Source organism: Ischnura elegans, chromosome 8 (assembly GCF_921293095.1).
Source record: "Ischnura elegans chromosome 8, ioIscEleg1.1, whole genome shotgun sequence".
In the NCBI taxonomy this organism is placed as follows: Eukaryota; Metazoa; Arthropoda; class Insecta; order Odonata; family Coenagrionidae; genus Ischnura; species Ischnura elegans.
In genome coordinates, this window is record NC_060253.1 from 37,892,561 (window position 1) to 37,916,492 (window position 23,932).

The following is a 23,932-nucleotide window of genomic DNA, read 5'->3' on the forward strand; positions in this document are numbered from 1 at the left end:
GGTATCCACAGTGATTCTGAAGAAACAGACTGCAGAACAGAGATATTTAATACGTTATTCTTCACTCGTTCCATCAGGGAGATCATTACTTTCATTATTCATGGAATTTATCGTGGCACTCGCTAGGGAAATTAATTAATGTTTTCATTTATTGATTTCTTTGGTTATTTTTCATTTTTTTGTTTATTGCTTTACATTCGTCTCATAATTTTTAAGTATTGTTTGGCAAATATTTTTTTGTCCTCGATGAACTCTTTGTTTGAATCTAACGATGTATGGAATGTCATATTTTAATTACTAATGGAAGGTAATTTTTGGATTTTTTGCGCTATTTTAGTCTTGTATGAATTTTTATATTTGAATTTTATCGTTTTATGCATATTTTTCAGAACCATTCGCGTGCATATGTTTTAAATATTGCACGCTGCTGATTAGTTAACCCCGTAATAAATCCGTTTATATTAGTGCATGAATTGTATTGTATCCATGCGTTATTAACAAATGGCAGTTTTTATTAAACTCGACTAATTGCATGCATGTCTGAGATAGCTTGAAATGAAATGTGTATATTGGATATTTTAGAGAAAACTTAAATAGGAGAAAGTGCAAAATTGTAATATGCTCCTATTTAAGTTTTCTCCAAAATATCCACTATGCACATCTCATTTCAAGCTATCTCAAACATTCATGCAATTAGTCGAGTTTAATAAAAAAATGCCCATTCTTAATTACGTATTGATAAATACATCTTAGAAAAAAGGAGCAGGTCCCACCGAGATTTGAACTCGGATCGCTGGATTCAGAGTCCAGAGTGCTAACCGTTACACCATGGGACCGTTGTGTGAAAGCGATGAAATTACCACACTACACGCTACAGGTGTCATGTAATGACATTTTAATGAAAACGCAAAAAGGTAAATGAATAATGAGAGTGTTTTCAGGCTTAATTTCGACAAATTATGTCGTATTTCTAAAATATTTATAACATTTTTTTTAAATTTTATATTTATTTTTAGACGACTTTGATGACTTCCACTGATTTATTTTCTTGGTATGACATGTTTCGACCCATATAGGTCATTTTTAAGTACCTCTTTGGGTACTATTGGGTTCAATTAAAACAAATGACCTCCATCTTAGAACTATCGCCGCGTTCCTATTTATCGATATAGAACTGGATAAATATTTTCCCTCGGTTTTTTATCAAACTAGACACTTTAACTGATTACGCGGTGGTAGTTCTAGATAGAAGTTATTTTAAGTACCATTTGGATACTTGAACCCAACAGTACCCAAAGAGGTACTTAAAAATGGCCTCTATAGATCGAAGCATGTCGCACGAAGAAAATAAATCAGTGGAAGTCAGCGAAGTCGTCTTTTTATTTGTTTTTTTTAGTAAAAAAAATGTCGTGTTGTGTTACTGTGTTATACTTTTTTAACCCTTTAAAGACCGTACTAACTGACCAACTTTTTTTATTTTATTGCATATGCCATTTATTTCAAAACTACTTCAGAGATACTATTAAAAAAAAGCAAGCAAAAATGTTTAGTGATTTGTCAAGCATATTCCCAAATAGGAACAAAATGTTGCTATCGACTGAAAATTAAATATACACTCGATCAACAACAAAATTTTAACCATTTGTAGCATATTGATCTTTTGAATAAATGAACATCTGTTACTGGAGAGTGAGTGCATGGAAAAATATCGAATAAACCGCATACTCACTACGGAGGTGATAAAAAGAACCAATTTTGAAAAGACATAATTAACGACCAATGTATACACAAGTCATGCGGTTCACTTTAAGAAACACTTCCATACCTTATTTACGTAGCAAAAGCTATAAAAGTAATCACAGATAATAAATATAATTTTCATGATTTTTTTATATATATATATGTTCCCAAATGGGAACATTGAACTGTAAACGGTTATATAAACTGTTATATATACTGAACTATAAACTGTAAACGGGATAAATAAAAATATAAACCATAGCACTTCTGTGACAGTGTAGTAAATAATGGGAAAATCAGCTCCAACCCAGCACTCATTGTGTGGCCCAGAGGAAAATGTAGATGGATGTGATGACTCGTGAATCTGGCGCCCACGTCTCTCGGTCCCATTGCTCATATAAGGACCGTTCCGAGGAAAATCTTCCACGCCCGTTGCACGTTGCATATGCATAGCGAAGTATCCTAGCGAAGGAGGAGGGTGAGATGAGCGCATCCTCGACAAATGAAATGCGTGAAATGCGACACTTTGTGAGACGTGGGCGCACTTTATGACGACCTATGAGGTTCCTACGGCGTGGACGGGGAGCTTGCTAAGATAGGTGTAAATTTATGTTTCTATCATTTAACTATTCTACCGATTAAGGTAGGTTTACATTAAGTACATGCACTAGAATTTTTTTATATTTTTTTGTTTAATTTATTTGAAGAAGTCCCCAAAACGGCAAACTAATACCATCAAAAAAATAAATTATGCGAAATAGCAAACGTAAAAAAAAATTGCTGAACAATAGAATCACATAGATCAGGAACGTAGAAAAAACAGTTTTACCAGAAGGTTAATAAATCCTCTTCAATTCACAATGCAGCCTACTACCTATCTTACTATCTATAAATCTTAATCTCTTCCTTTTCACTCCCTTCCAGAACAAATCTTCCCTCTAACATTGTTTTTAGCATCCAATCCTAGCCCAGAACCTTCTCTCCTCCGTAACAGCCCGTGATAGTTTTCTTTCCGGGGGGTAGGGTTTAAAGAAATATTAATGCATCATTTATCCAGTATCCACCAAGAATCAGGTTGCACTCTCAGATGAATATCATTCTATATCTATGCGTCACCGCGGTAGCAAATCGGAATCAATCTAAACTATCAGGAATTATCCAAATGCATGTAATGAATATAATTTTGTATTTCTCTCTTCTTTTACAGACCTTTTATATGTAATTTTTTGTATCACCATGTTGATCTTATTACCTTCCATTTTATTTTGCCATTTATGTATAATTTAGTGCCTTCTGTAATTCTTATGCTGTAATATTAATCTGTATTTACGAACTCCCTCGCAAGCCGCCTCAATAGCTGTAGGCCGGGAATTTTGAAGGAACTAGCATTTTGTGAAAAAGAAAAGAAAAATCTAATTGATTTGATTTTAGTACTGAGTCCACTTAGTGTTAATTTTAGTCCTGCATAGTTCGATGAAAAACAATTTCTTTGCCTTACGTTGTTACCTATTGTCTGAAAAATTACAGTATTTATCTGGCAACGACAACAATAGCATGAAGAATGATCGTAGGCTTTCCCGGCGTATAGAATTGTGGAAGGTTACACGGGATTTCCACCGGGTCAGGTTCTCCAACTCAAATTCGCCCATCGAAACGTCGGCCGAGATGGAGTTGGAGAACCCGACCCGGTGGAAATCCCGTGTAACCTTCCACAACAATAACATGTAAAAAAACTGCAATTCTACTGCATCTAATAGCTCCATACATTAGTAGAACGCGTTGTGAATTTAAAATCATATAAAAAATTGATAAATTCAAAACATATTTGAAAAAAAATATATATCTTTGGGGCCATTCATATTTCGGTATATTTCCTTTGCCTAAACGCACCAAAGACTGACAACCCGAAAACAATTAATGCCACTACCAAATGCGGGGTCGAAGATGAAAGTGAGGTCATGAGGTCACGGGTGTGGGCCGGATAATTGTTTCACGGTGCAGCTGAGCATTGTGAGAATCCGTGTCAGCACGGATAAGGTCCAATCTCGGGAGGAAATGTTAATCACGCTTAGAACTGGGAAACGTAAACCGGTGAAGATCAAATTCTGCGCTGATACGACACGAAGCGTAATGGCTAGTTTCCATTACCACACGTCGGTATTTAGAGGGATAGCAAACGAAACGAAAGTCAAAACCAGTAAAATTTCAAATATTTCGTTCCCGGAAACGAAATTAATTGAAAACCCGCAGAGCTATACTCAGGGTCGAAACGAAATTGGAACCAAAACTACTTCGGGTCGAAACTAAACTAAAACTCTGGGACGAAAAAGGAAACGAAGATACCGTTCCGCACCGGATGATTTTATGATTACCCTAAATTGGTTAAATAATGGCTGATAAATATCCATTAATTTTTACCTTAAATTTGTTCGATTTGAATAAGGGGCTCATCCACCATTATTTTTCGAGGAGTTCAGGGGTTTGTTCTTGAAGTCTTCTCATATTTGAGATGAAAAAGGAAATTCAACAATTACTGTAGAAAATTTCTCTTCATTTCGATTTGAAAGCTATTGATATTAAATTAAATGATTGAGGCTCCGTAATACACTAAATAAAGCGAATGTAATGATAACCGTATTAAAGATCTTGTCATCTTTGAGCGTTTGGGGGGGGGGAGCACGTGTCCCCGTGGCCCTCCCATAAATCCGCAGATGATTGGAATTATAAGTATCAGAACGAATAAATCTACCAAATATATATCGAGGAACTACCTGTTAAAAATATATTGGCTGAATCGAATTTATGGTGCCAGTATTATGTAGTGAAAAGTCCCATTTCAATGGAAAGTTTTCTACATCTACATAATACCTTGCGAGGCACCTCTAGGGTGTTTGGCAGGGGGTGATCAATCACCAGCACGCAGCATGCAATTGGACTCCAACGTGCACACCACACAGTACAAAAAACGTCACGTGTACTAACAAATTATACTACCATATGCTGTTATAAATAATAATAAAATTAAGAAACATGCATTAAGTTTTACATAGGTTAGTAGGCTACACTATAAGTCATGCAACCTATTTATGAGTTCTATCGCTGCCGTTATAATCTCTTATTGATCGTGGAAAAAATGACATTCGGAATCTGTCTGTTCTGCAATCAATCTCCGTTATTTTATTTATATGATCTGATCTTCCGTATCATGTTGGCGTCCGTAAGATATGGTTAACTTCGTCAGAAAAGACACTGCTCTTGAATTTATCTATCTAAAGGTTTAGTCTATTTTTCAATCTACGGTCCGACAGAGATTCCCATCCGAGTTTATCTAAGAGGTCGGTTACACTAACAAGACTATCGTAGCGACATTTCACATACCTGACACCTCTTCTTTGCACGCGTTCTAACTCTGTTATTAAGCCTTTTTCATGAGGGTCCCAAACACTGGCAACGTATTCCAAATGTGGTCTAACGAGGGAAAAGTAGCTAATTTCTCTCACTTTGTCGTCGCACTTTCCTAATATTCTTTTAACAAAACCCATTTTACGATTAGCTTGACCGGTTATTTCTCGAATATGTTTATTCCACGATAGATCATTATTGAGTCTAACTCCTTTGTTGGGACTGATAACGAGAGTGCTTCAACATTGGATTATTGGATTCCCCGTTGTGAATCACACACGCCTAATGGATCCGTATCTGCGTTTGTGTGCGTTTCCTTATGGCCTGCGACCAAAGTCTGTTCTTTTATAACCCCTATCATCACCGTATTTTTTTCTCGCTAGCTTACGACTGTACGCCAACGGATTTCGTGCCCTTGATTAAAAGATCAGGAAAATGAATTCCCACGCAATTCAATGATACGTCTTCCTCTTCACGATCATTTGACTTACCATATTATAGTTGCCAATTATTGTAATTTAAATTTTTTTAAATATGGAAACTTTTTCCGGTTTCAATGCATGGAATTTTCTCAATAATCGATCCCTCATACCTGGTAGAATGTGGTGATATATCTAGTTTTATAGAAGTTCGTTGCCTCGACGTTGTCATATTATTCAGCAGCTGTGAAGATAACCCAGAAATTTCACGTGCTGGAAATAAAAATGAAATTGAAAGAATGGACCAATGGTGAAGTTCGCCAGGAAAAATATTTTGCTCAGCCGAGATTCGAACCCGGATCTCCAAATTACCGGCCAGGGGTACAAAGTCTCTTGTTTCATATTAAGCTCTAAAGAATGCCCATGCAATAGAAAGAAACAAGTTCATTGAACAATAAAATATATACTTTGAATTTCACTAACGCACGAATTCCGAACTCATGTGGTACTATAATGTTATTATTCTGTTCTCCATGGAAAGTAAAAGCGTCTACACTGAATAACCAGTGGCGTAGCGAGGGGAAGGTCCGGGGGGTCCGGACCCCCCCCCCAGAAATATAAAAATACAATTACTTTACCTCATAAAAGGAAACAAAATAATAAAAAATCGTGAATTTAAAAAGATTACTGTAACAAATGAAGTTTCTTCCATCATGAAGAGTATTAAAATTAGTTTAAAACCCTCCACTTAGTACCCTGTTTTTCGAAAAATTTACCCCCTTGTTTTAGTCCCCCCCCCCCCCGCCCCCAAAAAAAGGAAATTCATGGTTACGCCACTATGAGTAACTCTCGTTTCGCAGTGTATTATTTGTTTACAATGAGTGCATGAAACTCATTGATCCAAGATTGAAAGACTATATCATCTGTCACCATATGATATCTCTATTATCCTCACGTTTCTCCGCTACAAGGTCCCCCACGGCATGAAGTTAGTTAAAACATATTATGAAACTATCATAATATGTTTTAGCGGCGCTAAAAACAGGACCTTATGTTGTTGTCACATTTTTAGATACTGCTACTTAACGTTGCGCGTGTCTGTTGATCATGTGCCTATGCAGGCGCGCAGCTAGGAATTGAGGCTTGGGGGGGTTTAGGGACAGTTAATACCGGGGGGGGTTTGGGGGATATGTAATACCAGCCATGAGAAATGGGAGGTGCGGGTGCCCTTTTAAGATAAATGGCTCAAAATGGTGAGTTTTACAGCTTTCTGAAGGATATTTTATTGATCTTTACACTATAATATTTTTCCAATAAAGTAAAATGAATTAAATTTTTAAAAATTCTGAAAGCTCTGGGGGGGGGGGTTATCCCCTAAACCAAAAGATTAATGAAATATCCCTAAAAAAAGCCGTAAAACTCACCATTTTTAACCATTTATCTTAAAATGTCACCCCCCCTCGCTGCGCAACTGATTGTGAGCCTATGTACCAGTCTGTTTTGTAAATATATTGATGAATTATATCGTGCAAATTTTTTTTCCAAAAACAAATATGTTAGGAGAGGTAAAATACGTTATTTCAATGACAGTAGCGCATCCGATTCCTCTAAGCACTATGAATGTTTTGTTAATAATATTTACGAATACAAGTTATAACCACATGTTTTGATTGGTTCTACATAAAACATTAGCGACAGCAATTCGGAAGGGTAGAAAATCTAAATTGACGGAATGTTAGAAAGACAATTATATTTACTCGCACTTTGGTTGTCGACCATGTATATTTTAAAATGTCTTTGGGTGTCGAAGGGTTAGATAAAGTTTAAATGATAGGATTATATTATGATACATAAATGATATGTAGGATAGGATAGGCTTTACCAGCGCTTTTGAGTATTCATACACCCTTCTTAGAGCTGATAATTTCAATTTGGAATAAGCGCCGATTTATTACTAGAAGTATGCTGCACAATAATAATATAATTAATAATTATTTTAAACATAATTAAATCAATAAAGGTAAAATAAATATGAAAGATAAAAATACAAAAAAATCAAAAAGACGAGTTGCCACAACATTAAAATAAAAAATAAAACCAGGCATTTATAAAAGGCTTTTAATCATATTCCTACATTAAATAAGTAAAACCCTTTTTATATCATACTTTGACGTAATTTTCAACACATAAAATTATTTAACTGTCTATGTACAGCACTCAAATTCGAATTATCAATTTTTTCATCGCAAGAAAGAATTGATCTAATAATTTTTAGGGAGACCAACCCAATGACACCCTAATAAACTAAAACATTTACTGCCCTGAATTGTCCCTACCCAAGCTTATACTTGAGAGTCATTTCAGAAATCCGATCACAGTGATATTATGCTATAAAATTGGATTCCCGCTCCAATACGAATGAAAACAGTGCCTTCATTCTTCTCACCACTAAGGTAAACACAATAACGCCATAATGAGATCATCGCCAGCCTTCCCAAGTGATAACAAACAGTGGAGGAGTTATCTTAACGAATCTTTTGAATCAACTCGACACTGTCCTCACCGAACATGTGTGTCTTTAATGTTTTCATCATGAAGAAGAGAGTTGGATGGTTTTGAGTCATCGAGTTCGTTGACCCAAACACCTCTCGTTCTGAATGCGAGGGAAGTTACAGAAGGAATTTCCCGGCGTCATCGAGTCACGAATGAAAAAAAGGAAGGGCGAATAACAAGAAACATAGGAGACAATCGGACTGAATCGAACATCACATGTGAGCTTCATGGCTTCTTTGATGAAACCTACGTCATTTTTTATTTATTTAGTTATTGATCTTGGAAAAAACATTCTGAATCTATCTGTTCTACAGTCTATCTCTCTTTTTTTTATTTACACGATCTGATCTTCCGTAGTTTGTTGGCGTCCGTAAGATATGGCTAGCTTCGTTAGAAAAGACACTTCTCTTGAATGTATCTAAAGGGTTTAGTTCTAATTTTCAATCTACTCTCTGACAGAGATTCCTATCCAGGTTTATCTAAGAGGTCAGTTACACTAACAAGACTATCAAAACGACCTTTCACATACCTGGCAGCTCTTCTTTGCACGCGTTCTAACTCTGTTATTAAGTCTTTTTCATGAGGGTCCCAAACACTGGCAGCGTATTCTAAATGAGGTCTAACGAGGGAAAAGTACCTAATTTCTCTCACTTTGTCGTCGCACTTTTCTATTATTATTTTAACAAAACCCATATTACGATTAGCTTTTTCTCGAGTATGTTTATTCCACGATAGACCATAATTGAGTCTAACTCGTAGATATTTCACGGACGCGACTGTCTTTAATTCGTCCTCGTCGACGAAGAAAGGGTTTCCAATGTTCGTGAAATTCGTCAACACTAGTCAAACTAACAAGCAAATAATATAAAACCCTCCTATGGTAGTTTTTGTAAAGTATTTTTATAAATGCTAGGTGGAACGTAATACGCGCATTTCTATCTTACGTATTAACGGCTAATGTCCTAACAGCCCCCACCACATACCTATTGAGGCAGTTTGCAGAGCAGTGTGTATATCAAGTAATGCATCTACATATTTACATCTAAATAATACCCTAAGAGCCACCTCTAGGGTGTTTGGCAGGGGGTGACCAATCACCAACATGCATCATGGAAGAAGGCCGCCACATGCACACCGCACGGTCATAGAAATACTACGCATACTGGATAAATATACATGCTTATTCATAAAAAAACTTGCCAATGGTTATTAATTCCTAGAGCAAATACATGCAAGGTTAGGACTATGGAAAAAACAAGCAACGATTCATCCTAGCGAGTAACGCGATTAATAATATCAATTGAGACAACGTTGCTATCCTTAATAGTACGAGGGAAGATAGACATTTTAAAACTCTGTGTTTTGCATTCTATTTTTTTTTTCTTCCCATGACCATGTCTACCATAGTGCGACGGTAAACGAAGGATATGATGGTGGGCTCACTATGACATATCGAGTTTTACGTCACAGAGACTGGTAAACTCATCATTTACGTAATCAAATTTATGCATCGCTCATCGAAATCTGGACCCCTACCTCGAGGGAGGTTTTTTGGTCAGGTCACGTCGATAGTTGTAATTGATACCCTACCTCCATAGCATTGTAGATAAGTAGTCGTGTCCTGGGAGGCATTGAAGAAATGGAGACCTTAATAGACGTACTTTACACTGTGTTTTTTCTCTCTTTTGACGTTGAACTTCTTCGTCCGATATTTTTCATCATTCTCTGCTTTAGTGTGTTAAGTGTGTGTGTTCTCAGTACCTGGAATGAGAAACGCTTTACCGGACATATTTAGGTCCTCAAGTCTCCATTTTTTAAATTCCGTGGTTTTTATCATATTAATCTGATAAAATATCTTCTTCGTATTTCCTAAGTAAGTTAAGAAGGTTCAGTGCACCAACAAAATTGGAAAAAATGCCCACGGAGAAGGTTGGATCGAAAATGCTCCTTTTCTTTCGTTCAGCGGTCGTGAAATGATTTCTTTCCGTCAGCTCCCACTTCTTCCTCCTCCCACTCATTCATGTCTCTTACGACTGCTTTCACCGCCTCCGCATCTCAACCACGCCTCAATTCTCAGAAGGAAAGCCGCTCGCATCATATCGTTATTGTTATTTCTCTCTCTCTCTCTCTCTCTCTCTCTCTCTCGCTTCCTCCCTCTTCAATGCATTTGCATTCGTAAATCACCGCCAATGGCGTCGCATCATTTTAGAACGCACCGCGTCACTTCCGCCCGGGAAACAAGTTTCACGCGACTCGGCCCCACCCACCTTAAGGCCGATTCTTAGAAAATATTAGCGAAAACTGAATTCATTTATTTATTTAATTATTTAAAAACATCCGCATTGGCAATTATACTCACAAATAGATTGGATGACTTGTATTGTAGCTTACTAACTTATGTATACCTTAATTCATCTTTCTGAATTATCTTATTATTTCTAACAGCATGTTTAGTGTTTTCTAGCTTTATTGCCAGATACCCTTAATTATTAGTTCGCAAGTTTTACCTTCGCGTGAATATGGTATAATAATTTATTAGTATGGGTAACGTTTTTGTACCGTGTGTTGTGCATGTGGGAATCCAATTCCATCCTGGTGATTGATCACCCCCTGCCAAACACCCTAGAGGTGGCTCGAAGGGTACTATGTAGATGTAGATTTATATTGAATATAAAATTATAATCAGCAGGTTTAACGAGTATAAACTACAGAAAACTACAAAATGAATAAAACTTAGATTCAGGAGAAAATGACTTTTCGAAGCTGTCTCTTGAATGATCCGAAGGGCATTGAGAGATCTCCGGAATGGTCGGTACACGAAATTCCGTTGAAAATGATAGGAATTCAGTGAAAAACGGGATATATGGGAGGGAGAAAGAGGTAATTTACGTTAATCCTGATTTTTTTCACCGCGCAAGCCGCCCAAAAAAAGCGTGTGGCAAGTGGTGTCGGGACACCAGCAGTTTAATATAAAAATGAAATGATCAAATAAAATTATTACCACCATTTATTAAAGTCCTTTATGGTTCGGGGAAAAACAAATTCTCTTATTTATCCGTTCGGCAAAATATCTCTCTTAATTTATCGCTTCTTTCGGACCTGGAAATGAAGTGGGGCTCTAATATTGTTTTATCTGTGTCGCTCTTAAACAAATTCATTCTCAATTGTTCAAGCAATCTAAGCTTATCGCGCAACCTGTGGATCTGTGGTGGCTCCCAGCCTGATTCGCTTAACATCTGTGTAACGCTTTCTTTACTCCCGCTGGTTAGGATGGGTGCTTCGTGCCTGGTGTGGAATCACCACATGCCACACGCCTTTGTGGCGGCTAGCACGTTACATCGTAGATGTAGATGTACATATGGTCACTCTTTCTTTAAAATGGGACAGAAATTCGCTCAAACCAAAAAAGGATTTCACGGATGGTAAAAATCGTCGCCCAGTCGTGCATGTAATATAGATGCATAATGATTTCCGCTCCACAATGTATCCTGACGAAAGACCTTCGCAAATAAAGGGAGCAAGTGAGGTAACTGCTTTGCATTTGTGTGAGTTACAGATTTAGGGCTTCGAAGTTTTTTCCTCTCACTGCCACAGTGAATTCCTTTCAGATAAAAAGAAGGATTATTACAGCCCACCGGTTTGTTTTCTTGAATAATATGTCCACCGCGAGGGTTATGATAGGTACGCCGGGAGATAATGCCATGGAGATCCTTTTCCGACCCTGTGTTCCCGAACCAACTTCACCTTTGTTGCGTATTTTACTCCCAATGTGGCCCCCTGAGTAAGACCCGACATTCCCAACCGCAATACCATATGCATGGTGAGAGGCGATGCACAGCTCTACATAATACCCTGCGAGCCACCTCTAAGGTATTCGGCAGGGGGTGACCAACATGCATTAGGTATCCCACTTTCGCAGCTCATGGTTAAAAAATATGCTTATAAGAATGTTATTGTTTTTAGTTTATCTTGTAGCTTGGAAAATAATATTGTTTAGTTCTTTGCCACCGTTGTAGCATATATAACGACAATTTAGTATTTCATAAATTACGTAAACATTATTGATATGCTCTTTACTGAATTTAAATAATGTAATGTAAGCTATGCGTAAACATTCGTGCAGGTCGTGTGAGCCCCCACCAAGCATGCAGTGCTCCGTGCAACGAAAGGCTGTATGGTAAAGGAGGATAAGAGTTCGCACCCAGTAGATTATTGGTTATATTTTGTGATTCGATAAAGATATCAACCCATACACAAAGTTTGGCAAGTTTAACTGAAATAGTTTTCTTGTATCTACACTTAATATCTTATTTTAAGGAGCCGATTTATTACACTAGAAAGTAGCAAAAGTATATTTTACCTGAAAAAATCCACACAAAACGCAGTGAAGCAACGGCAATGCGGCGTGTTAGTTTGCTACAAAGGACACACTATACTTACAATCTTAGCGCGAAGCATTTGCAGTACTGCCTACTACCAGAAAATTCACTGCGTACTCTGACCTTCCTTTCCCTTACTACAAATACATTCCCATAGAAATAAAAAATCTGCCAACGATTAGCAATTAAAATGAGTCTGTCCATGCAATCAAAAAGTGGGTTACCACGAAGAAATAAACGGAAAACAATACTAAAAATGACAAGAAGAAAATTCAAGGCAAATGCAAAAGAATTTAACTAGTACGAAAAAAAGAACAACATGCATCGAGTCGTCATCGTGAGTATCGCGATTAATTCCATGAATTGCGAAAATACTGCAATCACTCATGGCACGAAGGAAGAAAGAAATCTCTAGTTTGCGGTCCATTTTCAAGAACCACCTTACGTAAATCGGTAAGCGAAGGATATTTTTCACGTCAACTGAGAAAATCACCACCAAATTAGCCAGTGAATTTAGCCCATATTTTTTCTCTGCGTTCCTGTTAATCTTATCTAACCCAGAGCTGCTTCTGGGAGAAGTTAGAGTCCAACTCTTCTCATTTTAAAAATGTGAAAATGTTTTACTCAATCATGACAATTGCAGTCGCTGGATATTTCGCAATTAAACTATGCAGCACAAAAGAACGTGTAGTTTAAATCTTTACCAAATAGAACCGAAAATGTACAATTTTTTTATGTTACTTAAGGCAAAATTGGATTATTATGGATTAAGATTCACTGCCTAATTAGGCCAGCGCATTGGAAATGCAGCATCGTAACATCTCATCACGAATCTGTCCGCTCTGTGCTGTACTCTATTGAGTTAGACCGACAGTTCCAACCACAGCACCATATGTTTGGCGAGGGTCGATGCACATTTCAGAGCGAGGAACTCAACTCAGTCTATTTTCCCCATGCACTTTCCCGACTTTTATTGCTTAATGCAGGGCTTCAAGTGTGTCCGAGGATTATTACCGCACTCCCCCGTAATCAAGTAAACGATCGGTTTTTTTTTTGGGGGGAAGAACATTGTCATGACGCCGTAATACTACATTGGCAAAACACTGGAATTCCGGCTCCCAAAAAAAACCTTTTTTCCACCTCTACTCTCTTCACTTCACCCTAATCTTCTCTTTCATCCCTGTTCTCTGCTCCAAAACCACCACCTTTTGCCCCATACCCTTGAGTGAACTTTCAAACCCCTCCCACGTGAATTACTCCCGGGGCAATATAGAGAGAGAGCGCGCACCTTGCCATATACCCGACTTCCCACACTCCTCTAAAGGGACAATGGCAGAGGGTGCTCTCCCTCCCCTTCCCATTGCACAGGTAAGGAGGGGGGGATAGGTCGGTAGGTTGGGGTAGCGTCCTGAAAAACGACTGACTTGGTCCAGAAAGTGAAGTCCCCCTTCCATTACAATCCATTTCAAAAGTATAGACGCCCGAGTTCGAAGCACCGTAGTGATGTGACGGCTCTTCCGATTTCAACGTAAATGAAAGCAAAATGAAACTAGTTTTATTCTTCGTTGAACGGTTGAGAATAAAATTCACTAACTCATTTTAACTAGATAGTATTCCATTTAAGGATTTCTTGGATTATTTACTATTAGATAGTACTTTACGCCTCATGACGATGATTATTTATCGAAACCCGGGTCGCTTTATTTAAAAAAATAAGTGATATTGGTAATAGTTTTCACCCACAAAACCCCTTGGTTGACACAAATATGTTATTTTCGCGTTTAAAAGGCATTTTAATTTACCGATATAAGAAAAAGTACCTGTTTTCGATACATCCGCCTCTGTGGTGGCATTCGCGCCCGTATAAATACGGAACAAATAATGTCTTGATCTTGAAATCAATGCGAGCGGTAGTTCGTAGTATTATTAATGTGATGCCAAGATATCAATTTTTAACTTATATTTTTACATGAGTTATTGTTACATTTTTAAAGTAACTTTTTCTTGGGAATGAGAAAGCCGGAGAAACTTGTATTTTCATGTTATTTGTATTGAAGTTGTTTGTATTTTCTTACCGTTTTTAAATTAAATTTTAAGAATCCAGTTATTTCTCGTGCATAGATCACTAACACACATCATAACTAACCCTCTTTCAGAGACAGAGAGCAAATATAAACATACGAATTATTAAAATACCTTAAAATCAGGACATTTTATGTTACCTTTTTAGTGGAAAATTGAACATACAAAAATCATGAGCAAAGAAATTATTAAAACGCCTTCAATTAAGAATATTTTATATTCCCTTTCTTAGAAAAAACTCAGATTTTAACTAAGAAAGGTAACAAAATGTAATTATTATTTTCAATTTTACATTCGGCCATCGCCGGCCAGCGTGCAAGCGACGGCATAGCCGGCGTAACTTTCCTTCCTTCCATCCCCACATCCCATCGCACGATGCCCCCTCAAAAGCTGCCCCCAAAAAGCCGCGCCACCTTTTCCCCCCACCTACCTACCTGCCCGAGAAACCCTGGCCATTCGTCACCGGGAGAATACAACACCTTTCTTTACCCTGCGGCCTGCAGCAGCGGCGTCTTTCGCCAAGAAGACGCAAGAGGAGCGGTACTCGGTTTTTTTTGGGGGGGGGACGGGTAAGGATTTGCAAAGGTTGCGTATGCGGTGGAACGTGCCGGGGACATTTCGGTAGACTCGAAAACGCATACCGGGGGGGCGAAGTGGGGTCCTTGGATGGGTTTTACTGGGGCAAGGCGATAGGTGGGGGCCCGCCCGCGGTGCTAGGACATACTTTACGAGACGCCTGCCGCATAAAAGTCAACTGTAACGGCTCTAGTGAACGCCTCCAGCGCATGCAAGTCATTAGGATTACTTTCTTCTTCCTCCGCTGAGATGACCCAATCTATTTGACTTTGCCACTCCTTCAAGTCCCCACGCCTCTGCTTACGGCGAACGACCCGCATTCAACTCAACAATGTACACATAATCATACGGTGGTGGTGGCGGTGGCATTCGCACGGTTTGGTGGGCTTAAAAATGTAGGGCCGAGTCGATTCAGGCAGTCAAGTCGACTTATGTGTGTAAGTGGGACTCGTGCGATGCAGTCGTTAAAGTCTCCAACCTCTCCCGTGGGGCCTCTCCACAGCGATTCCTCGCCGTTTTGGCATAAAGCACGCTTCAAGGGCCAAGCTGATGCCGATGGGGGGGCTTTAGACACTGGAGTGATTCCTGGGCGTGTCTTTCGAAGCACGCCATTCCGTTTCCTCATTCCCTCCTCAGGATTTCCTAGCGGGGTGCGTGCTTTTTCCCTCATTCCTGCCGGGCGTGTTCGATTGCTCTCGTTTGAAAAAAACCGCTTGATAGATAAGTTGTGCCGTTTGGGATAAATGAGTCGCTTAATCTTGCCAGCGGTGAGGTACTCCTCTTCGACCGCAGGGGTAATTCGTAGGCGTGCCGTGTTGGCCTCATAGAGTGAGTTTGATCGTGCCAAACTAAAGGTATTTACGGTCCTAAGGGAAAAAAAGAGTCGGATGGGCATAGAAAAATGAGTTGAAGTGGAAAGGTATGTAGAAGCTATCATTTTACGGCGTACCTTCATAATTGGGGGTCCTATTTCCATAAAGAAGTTAGGTTCTGAGTATTTTTGGGTTTATGGAGGAGAACCGATATTCATGAACTCCGAGTTTGCCGTTGCAAGCTACTTATGACAGCGACACTTTATCTACCTTGAGCTCACCATCACTTATACTTTTAATATAGAAGCCTCTGATAATTATGCGTAGGAAGCACATCCCGAGAGAATATTCTTCCTCATTACGCTGGTAAAATATATGAGGAATGAAAATATTTGAGAAATTAGCAATGAGAATTATTATAAAACTGAGTACCAAAGTAAAATGGTAGCTCGAAACGGATTCAAGGGCTGACACTTCAACTATCGTTTGCAAACTTCTGTTACTTAAGTTTGAAGTCTAATATTCCTGTGACCGTTAATTCCATCTTAAACAGAGTTCATTACATCAAGGCTATATTATTTTTGCGTTGGTTGATAGCAACTAAATTATTTTGATGATAATAATAATTTCATCGCACGGATGGATCGCATATATGGTTTTGTTTAAACAAAGCGATGGATATAACTGAATATCCTTTCTGCATGCTGCAGCTAAATACTTCCAAAATAGTCACATGGAGTTTCATGTTATTTCTCTGATTAGTATTTTAGTTTTTGATCCGGTTATAAAAAAGTCGTCATTTTGGAATCCACGCCGCTGACGAAATCGTTGTTTGAACTGTTTTCCTACTCTCGAGTTCATAATTGATCTACAGATTATAATCCACGGAACATAATTATCTACGGATAATATATTTTGAGAACCTGTTAGTAACCCAGTATCGTTTCATTTCCTTACCTTTGCCACTTGACCTTTCGCGATTGTCTTCATTAGGCCACCATGCATTATGTGTCCGATCAAGTTGCTCCTCTAGGATTTTTGGAAATTTGGGATTTTTGAAGTTCCATTTTTGTGATTTAGAAAAAAATCTCTTTTCCCCCACTTCTCTTAAGATTTTCCCATTCCTCACACCGACTTTTTGATATTAATCCATTTTATTCTCCGCTGTCGCATCACGCTCCCGGGACTCTTGACTTCTCTCTTGTCAGATGCCATGCCTCGCTACCGTAAAGGTACTATCTCCGTAGGTATCATCTGATGATCGCTTTCCTTACTCCTACTCTTGTATTATTAGCTGAAAGTAATGTTTCCTTCATATACTTAGAATTCCGCTTTAGCCGGTGACAATTTACTGACAATTTCTATCTCGCTTCCTCCTTCGTTGGTCATTATTCTCATTCCATAAATCGTCTGAATTGACTATAAAAAAGTAAGCAAACTTAGCGAATTTCAGCTTCAGAAGCTATTCCTAATTTGTTAGGTTACTTCTGAGTTAAAAACTATCGTAGAAGGCCCTCATAGAGTTAACTGTTATTCAATGAAACTTACTTATTGTTACGAAGGCTTCCGCGGTGATTAAATTGAAGATTGGTTTCCGGGTTAATTCCGCGTCGACTCCTTTTCGGCGGACGACATTTTCGGGCGCGTTCCAGCTCCCGTCTTCGGGTCCAAAAAAGACTTGAAACTTTGGGTTAAAACTGTTGTCCATCAAAAATGAGTCGAGAATTGACCCAGAAACAAATTATCAAGCTTACTTATTGTTGTATGATCGTAGGTTTTCCCGGCGTATCAAATGCAGGAAAATTTCTCGGGTTTTCCATCGGTTGATGTTCTATATTTTTGGGATACATAGAGAACATCAACCGGTGGAAAACCCTAGAAACTTTTCTGTTACTTATTGTTATCAGTTGCCACAACATTGATTTTCCCTTTCAATTTATATCACACAATATTCCCCATAATATTGTCAACTAAACTAGGCCGACATGTATACGCATCGAAAACCAGTTAGCATAAAACCCGGGATAATTTCATTGAAGGTGCGCTTCAAAATTAGTGCGACATTTATGGCAACGACCGTTCATGTCGTGCTAGGAATATCAGCCTGACAGTTGTTTCCTCAGGCGTAGCTTCGCTGAATTTGCAATTCATTATAAAAGATAGGCAAAGAATTCGTGATTCTACATAATTAACTTAACCTGACAAAATTTTGGCGTAAACATGTCAGGTAACTCACTAGGGTAAAAAACAATCATGTACATGCCTGTGTGTTTATACCTAATGATGACATTCTACGTCGAAATCATGTTTGGGTAATATAAATGATGTGGAAATAGAAATTCCTTGCCTTAAAATCACAATAGCAGGGCTGAAATTTGATTGACGGAACCGATTTTGTACAAAAAGAATTCAAAATGTGTGAAATCGAAGCTTCACCATTATTATTTGGCCATTTTCCTTGCTCAGAGAAAAAGAGTCTTTACATTTATATTGCCCAATAGTAGACATTATACCATTAATGAAAAAGGCATTTGTGAATCCGCATCGTAAACCTGATGTCATGGAGGCAGCAACTTCATTTTGGTTTTACTTTACACCTTGTGTGGTAAATACATGGCAAATGAGCCTTCGTGTCGCGCCAGAAATGACAGCCTGAAATTTGATTGACGCAACCATTTTCGCACTTCCCCCTCGAGTAAAATATAAGCATCATCATAATCAATTTGTCATTAATTAGCCATTTGCCTCGCGCACAAGCATCCAGCTGCGGCGGCATTGAACTGGAATACTGTTATGTCCAGGTGGGGACGGACTCTTCAACGTCGCAGGTATCTCGCATTGCTCCGAAAGCGAACAAAAAAAAAATATTATCGCGGCGATCTTAACCGGCAATTCTGCACCGCCTTCTCCCCCTGTGCAACGATCTCCCCCTCCCCCATGCCAGTCCGAAGCAACCCGTCGAGAGAATTCGAGGGAGACCTAGGGAGCAAACGCCGTTGAAAGAAAAAGTGCGGGCCGGGGACTCCACACTCGGCCGCAGAATTCACGGAAATAAAAGATTGAATGGCCCCCACCATATTGCATCCCACCTTTCCTTCCCCCTCACCACCAGCACATTGCAAAGGAGTTTTGAACGCCCGATACGCTACGCACTACAATGGCTCTTTTTTTTATACAAGCTCATTGGATATGGTTCGTTTTCAGCTTGGTAAGGGTTGGTTATGGCACCCGAGGCAAAAGGAGAGGATGTTCCTCGCAAAATGGGGTGCCTCCGGAAAAAAGGGTTTTGTACCCTCCTCCCCTTCCCGCCATATAATTCTCCGCTCTATGAGGATTTATTTTACCCCGTAATAAAGCGACGCACCCCCGATGCTCTTTTTTTTCCTCTTTCGGGGCAGTGGGCGGGCGTACTTGACGGAACAAGACCTCCTTTGACGACAGTTTCCGGCCTTAAAGGGATAAGTGCCGGTGAGATAGGTTGACGCAGTCTTTTCGTCAAGCATAACGCGATTCCTTCTTGGATCTTAGGATTTTTGATCGAGCGAGGTGCCACTCTGCGATTCGACATTATAGTATACGCATAAATTCACGATCCCCACCTGGAATGGATGGAAAATATTTTGACGCGGAAATTTTTCTTGGGTTTAAGAATTAAGGTTGCGTCCTTACCTTTGGCAAGAATGGCATCAGCCTTGGTGAACTTAATCCGGACATAAGTCAACGTAAGTAATGCCTTTTGGCAATGTGTGGAATGTTTTTACAGATGTCCTTAGGGGTGCGATTAAGTATACTTGAATTTATGACGACTGTTTAAACAGTACAAGAGCGAGGATAATTTCGTCAAAATATTGACCGTCAACTTTTTCAAATAGAAGAGAGATTTACGGAGATAAATCTCAATGGCCAGAGGTTAAACCCAATCCGTGGATTTAACCCAAACAGGTGGCTTGTTTGAATGCCGCAAGCTTGCTTATTTATCATTTCAAGGGTAAAAGGGGGTGCAGTTCCTTTCCTGAGAGATTCTTTTTGTTTCATTTGGGGCATTTATAGGCTTTGAAACTGAAGCCTTTTGATTAGTAGCCAAACAATCACCCGATTTGTCCACAACGGTACCAAACAGACTACTCCTCGACTGAAAGGCAGAAACACGATTATGCATACGTCGATGGCTACAACTTGCGCGTCATGGTATTTACCTTTATTAAACCTAAAAAATTTTTAAAACGGGGAGGGGGAAGCTATAGGCTAAGGAACGTATTCCATAGCGTCACTTAATCTTGATTCAGATTCAATCTCGTTTGGTTGCCACGTTGGTACCTCACTCGAATACCATATCAAATTGAGTCACGTTGCAAGATCGCCTCACGTTTTTCAAATGAAATATTTCGCGTAAAAATACTCGCACGTGTAATACTGCATTCCAGTAATGCTAGGTTTTGATGATCAGGAAATAATTAATGTAAATAGTTTAGCTAAATGCATTATTTTGTACATTTTTTACACGGCCAATCCACCTCAAGTGAGTTGAGTTTAATTTAGTTTCTATAGGCCTATATACATGATATATTAACTTGTACAAGTTATGGTCTAAATGTATAAACACGAGGATGAACGTCAAATTGTACCGTGTAATCACCCAACTTGTGCGAAATCATGTATAGGAAATAGATCCCATTCTACCTTGATACATGCATTCGTAATTGCTTCGTCTCGGTCCACCAAAATCGGTCATACAATCAGATATTGACTCATGCGTTTTAATGTATCTTGAGAACAGGCCTTAACATAACTCTCACTCACCAAAAACTATAAATAAAGAGTTAGTGAAGGGTCATATCTGAAGTGTAGCTTTTCACGGTGCAGATACTGGAGAAGAATGGAAAACGTGGAATGGATGGAAAGGAATAGAACGAAGAAGTGCTGGACATGGTGGGTGAGGAGAGGCTGCTCCTAGATGAGATACGGAGGAGACAGAAGGTATGGTTGGATGGAGTACTTAGCGGGGAAGGGATGTTGAAAATGTTGTTAGAGATTGTTAGGGAACCGATGGAGAGGATGGAAGAGAATTGGAATTTTTTTAGGTAGAATAAAAGGGAGTAGGCCTTATTGTGAACTGAGGAAGGAGAGAGAGTCAATGAAGGAGGGGGGGAAAGACTGCCAGAATACTTTCAATCAGCGGCGTAGCCAACGTAGTAGTAGAGGCGGACCCCCCCCCCCCCCCGAAATATAAAAGCACAATTATTTTCATAAAAGAAAACAAAATATTGAAAAATCATGAATGTATAAAATATTTCTTTAATAAATGAATGTTTTTTATCGGAAAAAGTGTTAAAATTAGTTTATATTCCAAGAAAACCTACCTTAATTGGTAAAATACTTTTATTATAATAGTAATGTCGTAGTCATTTTTAACACGGGCTTTTCATACATGTTTCTTTAGCTCAATGCGTAAATCATATAAAAAGACTTCTTGGGATGAATGAAAACATAAGCAATTGAATTACTAGGCTACGAATTCTTAGATATAATGAAAGAGAGTAGGCCTTATTATGAATTAAAGAGGGAATTATGTGAAGGAAGGTGAATACTTCTTAAGTACTCCATGGAAACCTTCCTTAGCAATAATAATTTATTTACTCCTACATTTTTATTTTACAGCTGAATGCAAGATGACAAAGAGAATGAACTTTAGGTGGTCTCCAAGGCCACAGGACCAGAATTGAGCCACCATCAAATAACAAAAATTTGTGCCAATAAAAGAAGGTAATAATGCCGTAAATAATACATGAATGTTTTAAAGAAATAACATCAAAGTAAATGCTCAATTATTTCTTATGAGAAAAGCCAGTCTTTGGCAAGTCTTAACATTTTATTTGGTGATTTAATTTTTTTTAATTTTAGCGGGCAGTAAATCGGTAGAATACTTTAATAACTCAAACTCAACTTGAGAGTAAGATGTTGATGCGTAGTTTTCCGCGGCGTTGTCTAGATGATGTCTCCATGTTTCTGGGTTTCACCGCGTGGATTTTCTTTGTGTCGACAGTTTCTCCGGTATTCCAACCGGCGTCTTCAGGTTGATCTGAAGATCGACGACCTGAAGACGCCGGTTGGAATACCGGAGAAACTGTCGTCACAAAGAAAATCCACGCGGTGAAACCCAGAAACATGGAGACATCATTGAGTGTAAGATGTTAATACCACCGAGGTATAGTGTAGACTAAAGTCTAAGTCTGGTTTTGGAATACGGTCCTAAAACTTCCGAGGCAAGGCAAGGGTCCAGTCCTGGAAATAATGAGCGTGTGTTCCTTCCTCCTTTTCTTGTCTCGCCGCTGCCGCAAAAGGTTGATTGCGAAGGAGATGCGAGGGATGCCCATTCTTCTCCTGCAAAAGCAGCGGTGGACGATTTATGTTTCAAGCGGCGCCTCTCCGTTAAGGCTATTTTCGGATCTTCCGTCATCCCATGGGAGTCGATCTTTTTCTTCGTATGCGGTCGAGTTTAGGTGTAGAAACACATATCCGTGACTTGGTCGAAAACCGACTTCAGTGGCGATTGATAACGAGATTACCCAATTAATGGTACAGATATTCATATAGGACCATTCCATATTGTAGTTTTTTCTATAGTTCTAACCTTGCATGTATTTGCTATAAGAAATTACTAACCATTGGCTAGTTTTGTCTTTTGAATGTGCATGTATATTTTGCTAGCATGCGTAATATTTCAATGACCGTGCGGTGTGCATGTGGCGGTCCTCTTGCATGCTGCAATTTGGTGATTGGTCACCCCTGCCAAACACCCTAGAGGTGCCTCGCATGGCACTATGTAGATGTAGTTTTTTCCGCGTGTAATAAGGGACTATAATATCTACGATCAGTTAGCAATAGGATAGCTTTAGTTGGTCTACGTTAAATAGGCTCCGCATGTACGGCTAATAACAAATATTGTAATTTTCAGGACTAAATATCTGCATGCATTTTTGGCATGCCATAACTCATGCATGAATCACTAAGCCAATATTTCGTTCTCTATTACTAACTAGTAGTTTTATTTCACGGTAGGTTTTTCGTGTCATTAGCACTCTCCTAGTTTCTGACCGCGTACTGTGTGGTTGGACTGTGTCCAGCAAGCGAGCGCGTTTCGAACTAAGGCTAGGATGACTGCTGCATGTCTGTTGTTGAATAACCCCCTGCCACACACCCTGGGGGTAGCTTTCACGGTACCTCCTATATGTAGATGTGCGCATTCGAACAGGGAGCCATATTGAGGAACAAATGGGACCGATGATCATATTTTCCTACCCAAAATATGACACGGTGAATCTTGATTTCTTCCAAGATTCTTCAAATAAACACCGACCTTTTATTCTGAATAAAATTAACTTTCCGGAGTGATATTGTGGAAGTTCGACATACTATTTAAGTAAATAACATTGCACCTTTACATAATTATTTTTGCGCGTAGGACGCGTTTAGGCTCACAGTGCCTTCATCTGGTACAAACAATTACAGTCCATGAGTTTAGTCTGTTGATGAATCACCCCGTGCCACACACTCTGGTAGTGGCCTGTATGGTACCGCCAGAATACGATGTAGATTATAATAGGTTATCTAAATTTCAAGCTGATGCGTAAAATTTTAGAATAAAGACAAAAAATGCTATGTAAGTGACTGGAATGCTATGTAAGTGACCTTTTAATTTAGTTGGTAATACTATTAGCCCGATAAAAGTCGTCCTACTAATCGCAACCATTTAACTGCGGTGTGGTAGGTATGTATATGTTAAGGTATATCCCCTCAAGTATGGGCGTATATAGCTATATCCGGTCGTGCAGTTTTTTGTCAATTTAGAAAGTGGAAGAATAGTGAATTCGCGCTGTTGATCATTACCTTTCCAGCGCAAAATGCGAAATCGAATCGATAACGATTTCAAAGTAGGTTAGGGCGTGCAGTTGGCGTGAGAAGGCTGCGG

General features: G+C 39.0%; 1 non-coding gene across 1 annotated transcript; it reads right to left on the bottom strand.

Annotated features, from left to right (window-relative positions):
• Positions 1–764: 764 nt before the first annotated feature.
• Trnaq-cug lies at positions 765–836 on the bottom strand. The gene has a single exon. It is a non-coding gene; the product is annotated as a tRNA-Gln (tRNA).
• Between the last annotated feature and the right edge of the window lie 23,096 nt (positions 837–23,932).